The sequence below is a fragment of the Manis pentadactyla genome, chromosome 7 (genome assembly GCF_030020395.1).
Source record: "Manis pentadactyla isolate mManPen7 chromosome 7, mManPen7.hap1, whole genome shotgun sequence".
In the NCBI taxonomy this organism is placed as follows: domain Eukaryota; kingdom Metazoa; phylum Chordata; class Mammalia; order Pholidota; family Manidae; genus Manis; species Manis pentadactyla.
The window spans coordinates 128,684,631-128,702,350 of NC_080025.1; the positions used below are offsets into that span (position 1 = coordinate 128,684,631).

Below are 17,720 nucleotides of genomic sequence, written 5' to 3' on the forward strand. Positions count from 1 at the left end.
ATTAGCTTTGGTATGTAGACAGGACATATTTTAAATAGGATATTTTCCCTATAATTTTTTTACACCCCCCCCCCACCCTTTTTTTAACCTTTCCTTTGTAGGAAACAAATTTTTTTGGTCAAAACTGTGCCTTGGTGCCCCAAGAAAGTACTTAATGTTGCTAGATCCATACAATAAAGAGGTTCTTAAAAGACTTAAAAAAATAGATTAATATTATACAAAAGGTATTTGATGGAATATCATTTCTAAATTACACATAACTTTTCTTTGTTCCCATAAATAGAAATCCTTTTGAATTTACATAAGCATGTTAAATGCCAAGAATAATATATTCCTAAAGTATATAAATGCTTTGGAAATTTCTGGAACAACAAAAACAAACACATATTACTCTTCTGTTCAAAATTCATATAATGCAAAATAAAAACCAAAATTCTTACCAATGGCCTCTAATGACCTATGGGAGCCAGCCCCCCATTACTGGACCTCATCTCTTAACTGCTAGGAAGCAGTACAGCATACTTTGGTGCTTAAAAGCACTGAAAGTCTCTAGTAGCAGATTACCTGAGCTCCAGTCCCAGGTCTATCACTTGACAGTTATGTGATTTGGGGGCAGTTTTTAACCATCCTGTGCGTCAGTTTCCACATCTGGAAAATAAAAAGAAGTATGTACTTCATATAGTTGTTGGGAGGATTAGTTAATATTTTTTAAGTGCTTAAAAAAATGTTACTAGTGAGGGCTATTTGAATGTTTGTTAGATAAATAAAATACTTTCCTTCATTCATTGCACTCCAGCCACCCTGGCCTCCGAGCACACTCCTGCCTAAAGGCCCTTGTATTTGTTGTTCTCCCAGATGGCCACATGACCAATTTACTCACCTCTTTCAAGTCTTTGCTCAAATAGCACCTTTTAAACAATGACAACCCTATTTAAAATTGCAATCCCCTCCTGTACACCCCCACTTCATTAATTTTACTCATTAGTACTTACTCATTAGTACTTATATAGAGTATTAGTACTCTATATAATTTGCAAATCTATTTGTTTTTCATATATCTCCCACAACTAGAAGATAAATGAGAGCAGGATATTTGTTTTATTTTCTGATGTATCCCACAGGCCTGGAACATTGTATGGGACATAGTAGGTGCTCAATACTATTTGTGGGATGAATGAATGCACAGTTTTCAGATGAACAAAGTTTAGTCAGTTTTGAAGACTGATTTGTATATAAGCCTCCCAATGTGTATGCAAAACACAAAAGATCTCCCTAAAAGTCGTTCTCTTAAGTTGGATATGATCTCCTTCCCATAGTATTAAGAAGTTGATTAGGAGACTTTTTTTCCCCTAAAGATATTTAAAGGTAAACTTTAGCTGAAACTTAGGTCATGCTATCTTTAATCCCTAATGAGAATTAATGAGATTGATCAACTACTGATTGCTTGCTAGTAGACTCTGTGGCATTGTTATTTATCCAGCATGATGTAGAAGTCATGGCCTTTCATCGGGATACTGAAAGAAGAGAACTAATAAACACCTACTCTATATCAAATAAGCTACTGGGCTCAAACCTGTGAGGCAAATATCATTATTGCCATAGTAAAGATAAATAAACCAAGGCCTAGAGAGGCTCCAAATCACATACTTAATAAGTGACAGAGATAGGATTCAAACCGAGTTTGCCAAAACCATGTTCTTTTCAGTAGCTCACTTTAAGTCTCAGATTTCTCATTTGTAATATGTAGTAACATTGCTTAGGCATAGAATTATTATGACAATTAAAATAACATATGTAAAACAGTATACTCAATAGATGACAGCTTTTTCTTATGAATGATGATGAGACTTTTCTCATGGGAAACAATCATATGTCCACCCCAGGAAGAAAAATATAAACTCTGACTTATCTGGACAGCAGAAGTAGGTCCTCTGAGATAGATTAGTGGTAAATGTCATATTTTTAAAAGAAAAATGTTACATTTAATAAAAGTTTAAATACTTATTGTGCTTTTCTTCATTAAGAGTTGACTTTACGGGCTCTTGCTGGCCAAATCTGAGACAATTTGGCATTGTCTCATTGCCAAAGATTTTTTTGTATGGCTGTATAAAAAGAAAAAGCCACACCCAATGATTTAAAAAGCTGGGGGAGGAAGGAAAGGAGATGGGTGAGAAATGGGAAAATAAGACCTTCTTTACAAAAGAATGCCAACTTAAATGTTGAAGAAATGATGAGGCTTAAGAATTGCAGATGTAATTGAGGTCATACTGGAATAGGATGGGACCCTAATTCAATATGGCTGGGACCCTTATAAGAAGATGGCTATGTGACAAAGAGTCACAGGGGAATGCCATATGAAGATAGAGGCTGAACTGAAGTTACCATTTAATCAAGTATCAAACTTAGCATCACTAATAGAGGGACAGTGTGACATAATCTACCTCCTGATATGATGCAGTAAGAGGTTCACAATATCATTTTGATAGACTGATTGCAACAGGCCCAGATTCTTTCCCTCTCTTATCCACCCCCTTACAATGTGACTTTGAGGTAACTCCCATCAAGTGGTAGAGTTTACTTCTCTATCACTTGAATCTAGGCTGGCTTTGTTACCTTCTTCGGCCAACATAATGCAGTTGAAGTGACATGAGTACCAGTAAATCTAGGCCTCCAGAAACCTTGCACACGTTCACTTTCTTTCAGCCCCCTGCCTCTTTCATGAGAACAGGCCAGGGATAGCCTGCTAAGTGTGATAGATGAAACGAGCTGAGCCCAGTCATATCAGCTGAGGTCATCCTAGTCCAGCCAGCACCCAGTCAATCTGCCAAATGACTGCAGATCCATGAATGAGTCTAGCCAAAATCAGGAGAGCCCAGCCCAGATCAGGAGAACTAAGTAGCCAATGGCTGTTAAAATAATGCCACTGAGTTTTGGGGTGAGTTGTTAGCAGTAATAGCTAACTGTTGCAATAATCTATGTGTAATATTCTTGCCAAGTACATTTAAATGGCAACCAATCATGAGGAAACAATTAGCAGAATAGTGTGGAACATTTTACATTACAACTGGTCTGGACATTGCAAGTCAATGTCAAGAGAAACAACAAAGTGAGAAGACTGTTCTAGATAGACCCGAACAAGGTTTTTGAATCTCAGTACTAATTGACATTTTGGACCAGATAATTCTTTGCTGTGGGAGGTTGTCCTGTTTATTGTATTTAGCAGGAATCCTTTGTCTCTATCCACTAGATGCCAGTAACACCTCCAGTCATGATGATCAGAATAGCTCCAGTCATTGCAAAATGTTCACCTCGGGACACAACTAGAGGGACAGAATCAGATACAATGTATGGACCTTGTTAAGATTTTGGACCAAACAAAAAAGATAGTTATAAAAGACTTTGGGATAATTAGAGAAATTTGAATGTGGAATTAAAGATATTGAATCATTAATTTTCCTTAGGTCTGAAAATGGTATTGCAGTTATGTAGGAAAATGGCTTTATTTTTAGAGAGATACATGCTGAATTATTCCGAGTGAACTGACATGAAGTATTCAACTTAGTTTCAAATGCTTCAATGGATAAAAATGTGTGTTTATAAAAAGAAATACGGCAAAGGTGACAAAATGTAAACAAATGGTGAATTTAGATGAAGAGTATAGGGGCATTTGTTATATCATTCTTTTGACCTTTAGAATCTGAAAATTTCCAAAATAGAAAGTGGTTGGGGGGGGTCAGAGTTAATATCATATCCATTGCCTTACTAATTCATTGTGCTGCAGAGAGCAGGCTTGTTCTAAATGAATCTGGGTGCTCATTCTGTATTGCCTGGACACTGAGCTAGCTCAAACCAGGTATGGAGGGTTGGGGTGGGAAAAGGGGGGCTTCTCCCAGCCTGTGGAACTGTACACAAGCTCAGCTTCCCATGGGACCGCTGGTTTCCTTTCTCTTGTGTAACATCCCATGGGACCAAAAGTCAAGGTGCTGGGCAGCTTGTGTTTCCCAGACAACTCTGATAAACAGCTGGCACCAAAATCCAGGCTGTCTGGTGCCAAGATAGTCTGATTATTTCTTTCACGATAAGGCTACTCTCACACTTGCTGTATACAAAAAGGAGGCCAAAAGAGAGGCAGAGTTCCCTTCTCTGGAACACATACCATTCTGTGAGGCCAGCAGGTCAGCCAGGGACAGTATAAGGATGGGGTCTTCCTGCTCTCCTTTCTCTTAATGACCTTGACTTTATAGGCTTCCTCTTTCCACAGTAAAATGTAATTTTTTAACCTGTACCATATGCTGTTGTGGAATTCAAATCAAGTCCTGGTGCATTAAAGTGGCAACTCTAAAAAGACCCATCTTACAAGAGAGCTACTACTGAAAATACAGACAAAACTCAGAAACGAAAATGGAAAATGCTGTTTATTTTTTGTGTAAAACAGCTAAAACTTTCATATGGTAAAAACAGATACAACAACAATAACAAGAAAACACTGTAGATAGAGCCAAAAGACAAATGGCACAGAAGAAAAAAATTATTTGTAGCCCAAGGAAAAAAGTGCTTATTTCTTTTTACATAAATATCTTTCAGTTTTATGGGGGGAAAAATGAACAGAAAAATGGGCAAAGAATATGAATAAATAAGAATGGTAAAAACTATTGGGAAAAAAACACTACATTTCATTAATGCTTTGAAAAGTGCAAATCACAACAATCTGACAACATTTTTACCTATTATAAAAAGTTGTAAGTTTGATAAAACTCAGTTTGGCATGGGCATACATGAACTTACACTGTTGATAAAAATGTAGATTACAACTATTTTGGGGTTACAATTTGGGAGCACCGAGCCCAATTTTAAACATATATCTTGATGTAGCAATTTCACTCAAAGGAATTTATCCTACAGATGGAATCATGTGAGTTCCCAATGACACTGTATAAAGCTACTCATGGAAACATGTTTATAATAGTAAGTGGAAATGATTTAAATATTCATTAATGGGTCAGTGGCTAAACAAATTATGGCATATTCAATGATTAAAACACCTTGGAAGATCTGTATGTGCTGACATGGAAATACTTCTGATTTATTATTAAATGAATAAACCAAGGTATAGGTGTTTAGGAAAAACTCAATTTTCCTTCCTGTGTTTCTTTTTTACACTTACACCATGATCACACTCACAACACTCTGGAACCAGATGTTTTCCCAACAAGCAATTCTCTGTGACACCAGCTGGGTTTCCTACAATTTAATTTAATTTTGACACTATCTACCTGAAGACAGAATCAGCTACCATAGGTTAAGGGTTCAGTCCCATGAGATTGTCCCCCACTTTAGATGCCAATCTCAAGTAGTAGGTCCCTAGGTTACTCACAACTTCTGCCTGACTTGGTTACAAATGCGAGGTTCCCATGACCTCCTACCTCTTGGATTTGATTACTGGCTAGAATGACTCACAGAACTCAGGGAAACAAATTTATCCATTTATTATATAATAAAAGATAATGTAAAGGATAAAGATGAACAGCCAAATGAAGAGCTACATAGGGTGAGGTCTGGGAGGTCCTGAATGCAGTAGCTTCTGTCCCTGTGGAGTTGGGCTGTGTCACCTTTCCAGCATAGATGGGGAAGCTCTTTGAATCCCATACTACTGGGATTTTTGTGGAGGCTTGCTCATGTAGGCAGGATCAATTACTAACTCCATTTCTAGCCCTTCTCCCCTCTCCAGAGAATGGGGGATGGGGCTGAAAATTCCAAGCTTCTAATGATGGCTTGGTTTTTCTGGGGACCACCCTCCCCATTTAGGGCCTATCTTTGAGTCCACCTCACTACAACAAAAGACTCCCACCACCCAGGAAATTCAAAGGGATTTAGGAACTCTGTGTCAGGAAGTGGGGTCAAAGACCAAATATTTGAACAAAAGATACTATTTGTGTTCTTATCACTTAGGAATTTACATGGGTTTTAGGAGTTCCCTGCCAGGAACTGGGGACAGAGACCAATGTATGTTTTCTACTATCTCACAATAGGACACCGGATAATACATGATCTGTTTTGTGTAAAAGTGGTTTCCATATATTATATATGTTTATGGGGAAAGAATGCACAAGAAACACATAACAGTGCTTACTTTGGGATAAGAGTGGGAAGGAGATTTTTCTTTCCATTTTAAACTTTTTTAAAGTTTGAATTTATTTTTATGTTGGTATGATATTTGTACAATGAAAAAAACAACACAGATTGTGCCTTGAAACAACTTTCAAAATGTCAATCAGTGCTCCTTCTGATACTTTTACAGAAAATATTTTAATTACTGAAAAAGGATGACATTGTGTGCAAATTGATTTTAATTGGGGATAGAAATATGCAAATACTATTGAGCCCTTACAACTAGGGTGTATGATTTTTAGAATCTAGGAAGGCTGGATCAGAGCAGTCATCAACTATAGTAAGCAGTGCTGGGTCATTCACCCTTCTTAAATTGCTCAGGTCAACCTTCAGAGAGACTCCTACTAGAAAGCCACAAGCAACGCATCAAGGAGAAAACAATGTGATAGGAAATTTTCTTTCTCTCCCTTTTTCCCTCTCTCCTGAGTTTCTTTAGGGACATGGAAGTTAAGATAGAAACATGATTCAAAAGTCCAAAGATATGGGGAAAATTACAAATGTGCTTGGATGATTGTTGCTCTTTATAAATGCATTATATTCATGTCTGGCTGATCCTCTTTAAAACACCCAACGTACTAATCTGAGAGGACAGCCTCTATTGGGAATATTTTCTGTTCGCAGTGCAATGGCACATTCAGTTCCTGGTGCAGGTTCACTTAATTCCTATTAGTCATTTCACAGCTGTATCTTGAGAAGAGAAAATCTCAAGTGCTTTTGCCTAATTTCACAGATAAACTGAAAACAAGACCTTCCCTCTTTTCTCACGGTTGCTGTTTGCTTACAAATTTCAAGTCAGTAAAACATGTCTACCTTCATGGATATTTCTCCTAATTTTTCAGTTGTCTTATCATCTATCTACTTCCTGGTTTCCACTCTACTTGTGTAACTAGACTTGTTGCTGTAACATAGCAGATGGATACTGGGTCACTCTCCCCCATTGATCATAGAATTGATGGTGCAATTTTTGTTTGGTGGTTTACAATTCTAAGGTTGTTCGGGGACACGGCTTAAAAAAATAGAGGTCAACTACCAAGTGAGACACTGGATCTGACTAAGGTTTATTTGTTATTTTTTAGGTTGTTTAAGGACATTAGATGAATGCACAAATTTGTTGTAGAATTGCTATGAATACTGAAGATGCACATACAGAATTATTATTGTAGGTTGGTTTGTGACAGCTGGCCCTGATTTAGTTATTTCCTCAAGAAGATACTTTGAACAATTATTTAAATACCTCCCCTCTGAAATTACAATAATAATGATGATGATTTTGCAACTGAATATGCAATTCAGCATGCATACACTCAACTACTGTTTTTAGCTTGTTTCCCTTTTTACATTGATGTCAGCTGGTGTTGTCAGGATTATTGAAAAACAGAGACATTTTTCTATTGAGGGTCACTGACTACATGAAAAAAGTAATCTAGAGCCAATACAGTAAGTTTTAAGAAAAATAAGTATTATAGTTTCTACTTGAGGAGTGCTAGCTATGAGAAAGTTTTTTTTTCTCCCTTGGAGATACAAACATAGCATTTTCAGAACTTACCTGCTTTTAAAATCATAAACAAAATATCTTTAGTCATTATAAATATCTGACAATGGTTTTGCTCTACAGTATAGTCAATTAAGGAAGTACAAGTGGGAAAGACAAAATAGAGAGAGGTGTCGGTTGTGGGTAAGGGGGAGAGTAAGAGTGAGGTAAATGGGAGTCAGATGCAGGAAGAATAGGGAGGTTGTGGATAAAATGAGAGTTCCTGTGGCCAGGATTCTCACCTGGCCCTGGTTGACTAGCTTACTGCACACATGTGGGCAATACATGGCTGTTGACTCTACATAAAGAGCTCCACCCAGTGCTCTGGGTGCGACAGGGTGTCAGGGCTGCAAGGTTGCAGGAGAGCAGAGCAGAGGCTGGAGTGGTGGCAGCGCGGAGGACAGAGGTCCAGAGGACGGCTGTGCAGGACGGCTGTGCAGGGAAGCCCAGAGAACAGCTGTGCAGGCAGAGAGGCCCAGAAGCCGAGACTGGCTTGCTGCACGCAGACTTGCTCTGAGTGAATGGGATTCTAGTGACTGACCTGCCACCTGGAAATAAAATTGGGTATAACTCTTTCATCCCAAGAACGTTTTGCTGTCATTTTCTTTGGTCACACTGAATCCATAGCGAACTTGCCTGGGGCTGAAACCCATTGGCAAGACAGAGGTGGAGAGGGTAATGAAAGATAAAGAAGGGGTAAAAGGAATAGGACAGAAAGATGGTGAGAGAGCAGTTGAAGGAGACTATTAGGTAGGAAGAGAGAGGATGGGGATAAGAAAAATGGGTAAAGGAGGAGAGGAAAACAACTAGTAGTGTGAGGAAGTTAAGGAAAGTATTTATGATTGGTTTTAGTATGTTTTTAACATGAATGTGGAGTCTCTCGAGCATGGCATTTGTATCACCCTTAACCATTACCAACATTCTTTGAAATGCTGATACAACTCTTAAATACTCAAATCATTTTAATTGTAAACCTGGTGGATAAGGTGGGGAAGTCAAAATGGAAACCTTACAAAGTGGATGTCCAAGCTAGCTGCTGTCACAGTATCTGGTTTCTTGATGCTGACTTCTCTGGAGAAATTCCAAAGGGAGGAGAGCTCAGCTGTCAGTTACGAGCAGCCTCCTGCCTGCCGCTATCCCAGGACATAAGGGGGAAAAGTTCTTAACTTTGGCTGCACATACAAATCTTTTGAGGAACTTAAAATTAATGTATCATGCTTAGATCCCACTCCTAAGATGTAATTGGTTTGGGATGTAGTATGGGGATTTTAAAAATTTCCCCATGTGATTCCAATATGCAGCCAAAAAGAGCCACTGCTTAGAGGCTTCTCTTTGTGCTCACCAGAGAATCTCATTGTTATGCCAGTTATTTTTGGTCTGAGATCAGTGACATGGACATTAAACTGGATACAATTAAGCTAAGAGAAAGGCCAGAGGTTCTCAACCTTTGTGCCATATATTTTTAGCTGGCATTTTTGAAAACTGGTTGTAGAGGTGTGAGGTAAACTTACTTGGAAATATACAGGAACAGAAGAAATCCAAATAATCAATATGAGGAAGGTCTTTATAAAAATTCACAGTTGAGAAATGATTTGACCTGATTCCAACATTATGAGGGCATCTGATGTCTCTTTGAAGACAAACTTCAGTTGACCTCTCAGACTGACCTGAGATATGGGGGAACCAGGAAAAACGGTTTCCTTCTTTTCTGCTTGTTTCTTGTACTGTATAGCTCAGTTCAGTCCCACTGGACATCCCTGTGTTCCTTTACTCTCCGACCTGCTCTCCCGGCTGGATCTGGTTTTCTTTTCTAGTGTGGAGCCATCTAGAATGAACTATCACAGTACTTTCCTATTTCTAGCATTCCCCAGTTAACTCTGTCTAGTTCCCTCTGTGTCAGTAATCCTAAAACTTATTTAACCTACCCTCACCTGTGCTAATATTCTAATGGGGAAACGTAGAGGAGGAAGCTGTCCCCAGTCAGCCTGATCCTTTCATGCCAGGTAACATATACATATTTCTATTTGTAATGGCCTTCTGGAGCCAAAGCTGCCAAAACCCAGAAAGGGATTCTAATATTATTTTCTTGTGAAACAGGGAGAAAGGGTTGCCTTGAAAGACCCACAGGAACCAATAGCTAGAGGACTCTCGGGTTATCTCTAGATGATTCTATGTTCTGGGTATGGCTTTAACTCGGAAATTGATTTGGCCTGTGGCCTTAGGGAGATAATGCTACTGCTACCTACCACTATGACCACTACATTACTTTATATTTTATATGCTAATCCTTTCTGAATGCTTTGTGTATTAACCCATTTAAGGCCTCATTACTTGACTGTGAGCTCCTTAATAGGCAGGTGTACTTACAGTACGACACACAGTAGGTGCCCAATAAATGTTTACTGAATGAATGGATGAAAGTTTTAGCAGTCCAGGCAATGAAGGTGACAGCAAGTAGGATGAAATGGGCGAAGTGAGAGGAGCTAGTTCTGTCTCCTCCTTCACAAAAACCCAGTTTAGCCCCTAAGTGTGGTGACGGGACAAAAGCCCTGACAGATCCTGACGTAAGCATCCCCTTAACCTCAAACATTTCTACCCAGAAGGCTGGGATAATTTTTCTGTGCCAATTTCACCTTCCCCAAAAGGTCTTTTGTTCCAAATACACTAGGAATCAGTGTTAATTGCTTTTTAGAATGTTCGTTTGTCAGCTTCACTTAGATGTGGTAATTTGCAAAGCAACCCCCTTCAGTTGACAGTTCATCCATAGCTGTGTGGTGTTCAAACATTTCCTGGGATTCCTGCCCACCTCCTAGGCAGCTGGCAGTGTTCACCAAACTGAGATATGTGCTCACCTGGGGTTAACTTGGAACCAGTAGTGCTTCGTTGTGTCTGAGGTTCTTAAAATTCTGAAAGGGTAAAGGCCCAACCCTACATAATCCAGAAAATAAAAGTGGAGGAACTCCTAATTTAAGAATTATCAGGCACTTAAAGATGACCTAGTTCACACTAGGTGGATGAGAAAATTGCAGCTCTGACAGATTCAATGACAAGGTCAGCTGGCTGGTAGCTGGGAGGCTGGGTCTATAATCTATGTTGTTTGTGAAGCACCAAATTGCGAGCTGGGGTCTTTTGGACTTATGCCTCTGTGGTTGTAAGTGTTTAAGTCGTTATTTGTTTCTTGTTGAAGCTCTTTTCCCTGGCCAGAGACTTCCTGGTCCTCCTTCACAATGCTTCAAGGTCATAGCTCGGACCAAAGTGTTTATAAAAAAACTAGGTACTTAGGAGAGGAATCATTGCCAGTTCCTGTGCTCCTTGTGCTTCAGCTAGAACCAAGCTCAGCAAACCAAGGGAGGGATAAAGTGGTCTCTGGAATCAGGAATTTCTAGGTTTGGATGCCGAAAGGCTAAAGGATGAATTCTGTCTGACTTCTTCAGCAGGCGGTGGCTGTGGCAGCCACTGCTGCCATCTCCTGGGAGAAGACAGACCTGAGCTTCCTACCTGAGGCTAGTCTCAATGTTTACCTGTGACTTGGGCAAAGGCCCCACTGGGGGCAAAGCTACAGTTCCTTTGCCCTAGAAAACAAAGGGGATATCCCCTTACTTAGCAAACAAAAGTTTGGTATTTTCTTTTCATCTTCTCTTTCTGACAGTGTTGAGCTCAAATAAATGATTTCAAACAACAATAACAAAGTTGAAATGAGTTAATACTGAAACCATGAGAGAACAGAAGATTGAGGCAGAACTGTTAGCCTTAGGAATACATTAGATCTTTCTCTTGGCCTTCTGAATCCTGAATCCTAGGTTGAATGTTAGTTTAGGAATACATTCATTTGAGAATCCTATAATAGAGAGGGCACATAAGAGTGGCAAATCTTGATCTCCAAGAATCTGAGTTTACTTGTAGGGCTGTTGTGAGGATTAATTGAGATAATGCATGTTAAGTTCTCTGTATACAAGAAATGCTCAGGTAATTTTATTGGGGCAAATTGACTCATCTAATTCCCATGGTGAATTTCCTCATTTACTCACCAAAAATGGATTGACAGCCCCCATCCCTTTACCTCTTTCCAGTCTTGACCTATATATGATTTCTAAGCAAAGTCCTTTTACTTTGAAAAAAAATTATTTAGTGCTATGTACTGTATGTTTTGTTCCCCTCAAATCCATATGACCCTAATCCCCAATGTGATGGTATCAGGAGGTGGGGCCTTTGGGAGGTGATTAGGTTTAGATAAAGTTATGAGGGTGGACACCCCTGCCACCACCACCATGGGATTAGTGTCCTTATAAGGGGATGGAGACCAGAGCTCTTTCTCTTGGCCATGTGAGGACAGGGCAAAAAGGGAGCCATCTGCCAAGTAGGAATAGGGCTCTCACAGACACCAAATCTACTGGTGCCTTATTCTTGGACTTCCCAGTCTCCAACAGTAAGAAATAAATGTTAGTTGTTCATTGTATTTTTGTTGGCAGCCTGAGCTAAGACAGAAATTGATACACAAGAGTGGGGGTGCTGCTGTAACAAATACCTAAAAATGTGGAAGCAGTTTTGGAGCTAGGTAATTCTGGTCCCAAACAGAAATGAGGAATATGTTATTGGACACTGGAGGAAAGGTGATCTTTGTTATAAAGCAGTAAAGAACTTGGCCGAATTGTTTGTGTTCTAGTGTTTTGTGGAAGGTAGAAGTTCCAAGTGATGAGATTGGGTATTTAGCTGAGGAGATTTCTAAGCAAGGTGTTGAAGAAATGGCTTGTTTCCCTGTGACTGCTTACAGTAAAATGAGAGAAGAGAGAAGGATAAGAACTTAAAGATTTGGAAAATTCTAAGCCTATCCTCATCACAAAAAATGAGAAAGCACGTTTGGAAGAAAACACTAAGTGTATGGGTGGCTGACCATCTGATAAGGAGGTTAGTATGGATATGAACCACAGACCTAATCAGCTACCCCAGCAGGAATGCTCTAGTCTGAGCTGAAAGGGATGGAAATGGAATGGAATGAAGGAAGGCTGTCAGACTGTTTGGGTTTTATAGGACCAGGACCGCAGAGTTATTCAGTTAGAATGTAAGCCATTCTTCTTCACAGGGAAAGAATAACCCTGAAACCAATTTGGAATCGTTAAGGTTGCCACCTTGAAAAGGAATTTTAAAAGGGGAGACCACTGCCTCAGTTTCAACAGGTCAGTTGAACTCCATGCAAAGCCGTGGGGGAATGACCACTATCAGGTAGAGCTCTAGGGATGTCTCTGGCCTGGAAGAACAGCAGTGGCAGAGCCACCACCCCAGGGAGTCCCAAAGGTGGTACTAAAGGCAGAGCATCAAACCAAAGGGGAATATTGTCAGGACTTAAGATTTCATGGAGTTTGCCTTGCTAGGTTTCCTGCTTGCATGGGACTTATGACCCTTTCCTTCTTCCTATTTCTCCCTTTTGGAATGGGAATATCTGTCTTTCCACTGTATTTTGAAAGCATGAAAGTTACTTGATTTCATAGGTTCATTTGGAGGGGAATTTTGCTCAGGATGTGTCTCACCTGTATCTAATTTAGATGATTTAGATGAGACTTTGGACTTGACTTTAGAGTTGATGCTGGAGTGAGTTAAGACTTTGGGGATATTGGAATGGAATGAATTTTTTTTTCATGCAAAAGGAACACGCATTTTGCAGGGTTGGGGTAGGATGAAGAAGGTAGATGTCTGCGCAACAGGAAGAAGGCTCTCATCAGGTACTGAATCTACTAGTACTTTGATCTTAGACTTCCCAGTTTCCAGAACTATGAGAAAATAAATGTTTAAGCCACCTAGCTATGGTATATTTGTTATAGCAACTTTAACTGCCTAAGACAATTAAAAGAAATTCAGGAGGAACTAACAGTTTCAATTCATGAAAGAAATATTTGAGTAACTACTATATGCTAGTTACAGAAGACTTAAAGAATAATACAGGTGCAGTCCTAACAAGTTTCCATTAATTACATTAGGAAAAAGTGACTGAGGATTAGGTATTTGGATTCTAGATTCAGATCTGCCAAAGGCCAGTTGTATAAATGACCACAGACATGCCATCTAATATATTTGGGTACTATTTTCTTCATCTGTTACATGATAATATGGTAAAGGTAAACTCTTTCATTTACAGCAGAAATGGAAAATCTACCTGAGATAGCATGTTGAGCACTGTGTTGTGCTTCCACTCTCCTAACCAGCTAGAGATGTTAAAGAAACCGTGAACTTTGAATGACCCTGGTAACCTAAAGCAAGACCCTCATAGGGCCTATCTGAAGATTTATTTTTTCTTGACCAGTGAATTATGGGGTTTGTTTTAACCAATCATGTACAGAGCTGTTGATTCATTCCAGTCTATTTAGAGTGTTTATTTTAATCTTTGGTAAGCATAACCATTTCATTCATGAAATCCCTTCCTAACAATTAAAAACACCTTCTTTCCCCCTCAGCCAATTAGTGTGTTCCTTTGTCTGGAAATAAATCGGTTGTATTTGTTGTACTTTTTGACTCTGGGTATTCTTTATTATTTATATTTAATTATATTATATTATTTATATTTAATAACTGTGGTATTCTTTATTATTTGCCAATATCTTATACTTGAATAGTAGTTTATGGTTTACTAACTTTCTTTCCACTTGAGAAGAATGGGATGAGATCAAACAGGATGTGTGTTTGAATCAAAGATTTCTGGCTATATCTCCTTGGATATTTATCAGTTAGGATCCCAGGTGGAAACACCATTCTCAAATTTGGCAATTTGAGATGTTTAATAAAGGGATTTTTTATAAAGGTGTGAGACCATACCAGGAAACCACAGGGAATAAGGGGAGAGGGTGGTTAGTGGAACCCAAAACCAGAGAGAACTGAGTGGCCACTTGCAAGGAGGTCTTACGACCTTTGGTCAAAAGGGCCAGTTAGCCCAGAATGACCTTACAGGTAGGGTGTCAGAGGGAGGAGTACTTCAACCTCACTCTCTTCCCTTCTACACATCTGGAGGGGCAAACAGAAGATAACAATTATTTATTTTTCAGAATCTTATTTCTTTCATTTGTGAAAAGGTGAATAATATTTATTTATCTCTCTGAGTTTCTGTGAGAATTAAATGAGAACTTGTGTTATAGCAGACAAGCTAGGCACTCAATAATTGTTCTCTTCATTCACTTGATCTTCAAAACCCCCTTGTTGATAGGAGAGATTTTACTAAATTCACTTTATTGAAGTAGAAAATGAGAGAGAAGTTAAGTGACTTTACCAAGGTGTCATAGCTGGAAAAGTAGTAGAAACAAAGATTTTCAATGCATACTCTAAGTTTCTTTCCACAGAATATTTTTATACTCCTATATCCCCTTTTACAGATGGCTACTACACATGGTTTCTTCTATCTGAAGTATAGAGCTGCTATACCTGGAACTATGGTGACACTGCAAGAAAATGGTAACTCCTCAAAGAAAAATTGACTGACATTAAGTATCAATGCCTAAGTTGAGAAGCAACCACTTGACTGGTTAGATATGAAGAAGGCCAAATGTCTAAGAGGTGGTTTAGTATAAGACTGACCAATTTAGGTCTCCCATTTGGATATTTGGCATTTGGCATCCCTTATATGGTACACTGAAGTCAGAATTCTTAATTCCATCTACCCCAAAACTGTTCCAACTCCAAATCTTCCTCTCAATAAAAGCATCACTATCTAGACCCGGGGGTATCCTTGTTTCTTTCCTTTTCCACCTGCCTTCCCTCCCTCACCAAGCCTAGCTGGTTTTACTTCTAAGATATTCCCAATTCAGCCCCCTTTCTCCATCTCCTCTGCTAGACCTAGCCACCATTACTTCTTGCCCGACTGCTATAATGACCTTGATTCAAATCTTACTTCAACCCCTACCTTTTTTCAACAACCCATTTTCTGTTTTGCAGGGTGATCTTTACAAAACGTAGAGCATTTTACTCCTTGTTGTGAATCCCTGCATAGGTCTGTCCTTCACAATTCCGTATCATGACACCTTACCATGACTGTTAGAGCCCTATGTGTTCTGACTCCACTCTCCCTGACCATCACTGCATTCTAGTCACACTTTCTGTCTGAACACAACAACCCCTTTCCTGACTCAGGCCCACTGCCCTTGCTTATTCTCTCTGTCTAGAATTATCTAGTCTTTTGTATGGCTTGTACTTTCTCATAGTATAGGTATTAACTCAAATATTACCTTCTTAGAGAAGCTCTCTTTTACCATCCAATCTAAATATTACTGGTGTAGTCCCTTCTTAGTACCTAAAATGCACAGACTAAAATTATCTAGTTGACTTATTTGTGTATTGTTTTTATATATGGTGCCCTAACATGTATGCTCCAAGAAACAAGGGCCCTTATCTGGACTGTTTATCCCTGTCTCCCTAGCATCTAGAACAAGGTCTGGCATATCATAGCCTCTCAAAAAATTTTTCCTTGCAGAAGAAGATAGTGAATGGTGATACCTCACATACAATCAGTTATTCTTCTCTGGGAATTTACTATGAGAAGTATACTGAGAAGGCATCAGAGAGTAAAAGGTGATTGCTTTTAGGGAGGGGATGACAAGATGACTGGGTCACTGGAGCTACTGATTTCTGAAGAATGATAATCCATTGTCCAGTTCTCCATGAGGCCATCAATATGTCCCAATCTTTGAAGTGTAGGGGAACTAGAAGGACTAAATGGCTGCTGACAGTTTCCAGGCTTTCCACATATATCCTCACAATAAACCCCATCACCTAAGGCAGTGCCCCAAGGCAGAGGAGGTAAAGGTGTACCACTAGGAGATCTGAACCACTGGCAGATTTCTACAGATTTTTATTTTCCTGACAGAGGTAAGAATTTAATCACAGACTGTTGAATTTGTTCAAGTAAATGAAACAGAACAATTTTAAAAAGGAAAAAAAGTGTAGTACTTTTTTAGGTTTTGTATACATGATCTTAAGGAACTGAGTTGGTCTTTCATGTGCAAAACAGAGATACATGCCTTGGGATTATGTTGGTATTTAAATTTATTAACAATAATTATAATGAATCACCCTCACATTATCAGATTATAAGTAAGTAATTTCAGGTTCCCCTTCCCTTTGCATACATTTATAGTACTTGATAAAGGTGGAATAAGCTATTGGCACATTGCATTTCCAAGCAATCTGCAGCTCTGCAAAGACTATCGTCAGCAGAAAGGTCAGAAAATAGGCAGTATACTGATCTATTTCAGATGTTCTTGTTTGGTAATGCCAAATACCTCACTGACTCTCATAATCAGAATACGCATGAAAAACTGTGTTGGACTGATTAGGATGAATGGAAAGGTGTCAATCAATACAGTAATTTTTTATATAAACTTAAGCCCTCCTTAGTTATTAGATGACACATGCAATAAGTGAACACCAATTTTACTCCACATTCCAATTACAAGGAAAAAATATTGTTTTAAATGATTTTGTTTTAAAAGAACAAAGCTACTGAGTTTTTCTAATATTAATGAATATTTTATATTTTACCTTAGGAGTATATTTATTGCATATTTACTGATAGGCCCAACATATGGGTATACTACTATTGAGCAACTGCTGTGCATCAAGCACTGTGTTGGCCTCCAGGATTCAATGGCAGGTTTATAAACTAATACAACCTCTACATCATGGAGCTTGTAATAGAGGGAAATTCAAGATAACAAGTGAACAAATACATAATTAAAATAATAAAAAATGGTAATTTGAGAGAAAGAAAAGGAAAAGGAAAGATGGTGCTGAAATAGAGAATGATAAAGGAAGGTGAGTGGGGAAAGAGGGCCACTCTAGATAGGCTGACCAAGAAAGAGCTCCTGGGGAGATACACAGTAAGCAGCATTCTTACAGACTCCTGCAGATTTTGAAATTTCTTTAGTCTTCTATTTTATGTTCACATTTACACAAGTTTGGGTTCAATATTATAACGTATATATCTGTATGTTAACATATGAGTGCTTTAAATTATTTTACCATTTGTAAAATCTATGCTGCAGGA

The 17,720-nt window shown here is 38.8% G+C and overlaps 1 protein-coding gene and 1 long non-coding RNA gene across 6 annotated transcripts in view; one reads left to right on the forward strand and one right to left on the reverse strand.

Moving 5' to 3' along the window:
• The window catches only part of MKLN1 (muskelin 1), a 390,326-nt gene that overhangs the window by 157,764 nt on the left and 214,842 nt on the right, over positions 1-17,720 (forward strand). The window lies entirely within an intron of this gene.
• The window catches only part of LOC118924335 (uncharacterized), a 108,742-nt gene that overhangs the window by 88,970 nt on the left and 2,052 nt on the right, over positions 1-17,720 (reverse strand). For all 5 annotated transcript variants that reach the window (XR_008998554.1, XR_008998555.1, XR_008998553.1 and 2 more), the window contains one exon: positions 565-648. This is a non-coding gene — a long non-coding RNA (uncharacterized LOC118924335). The remainder of the gene's footprint in view (positions 1-564; positions 649-17,720) is intronic.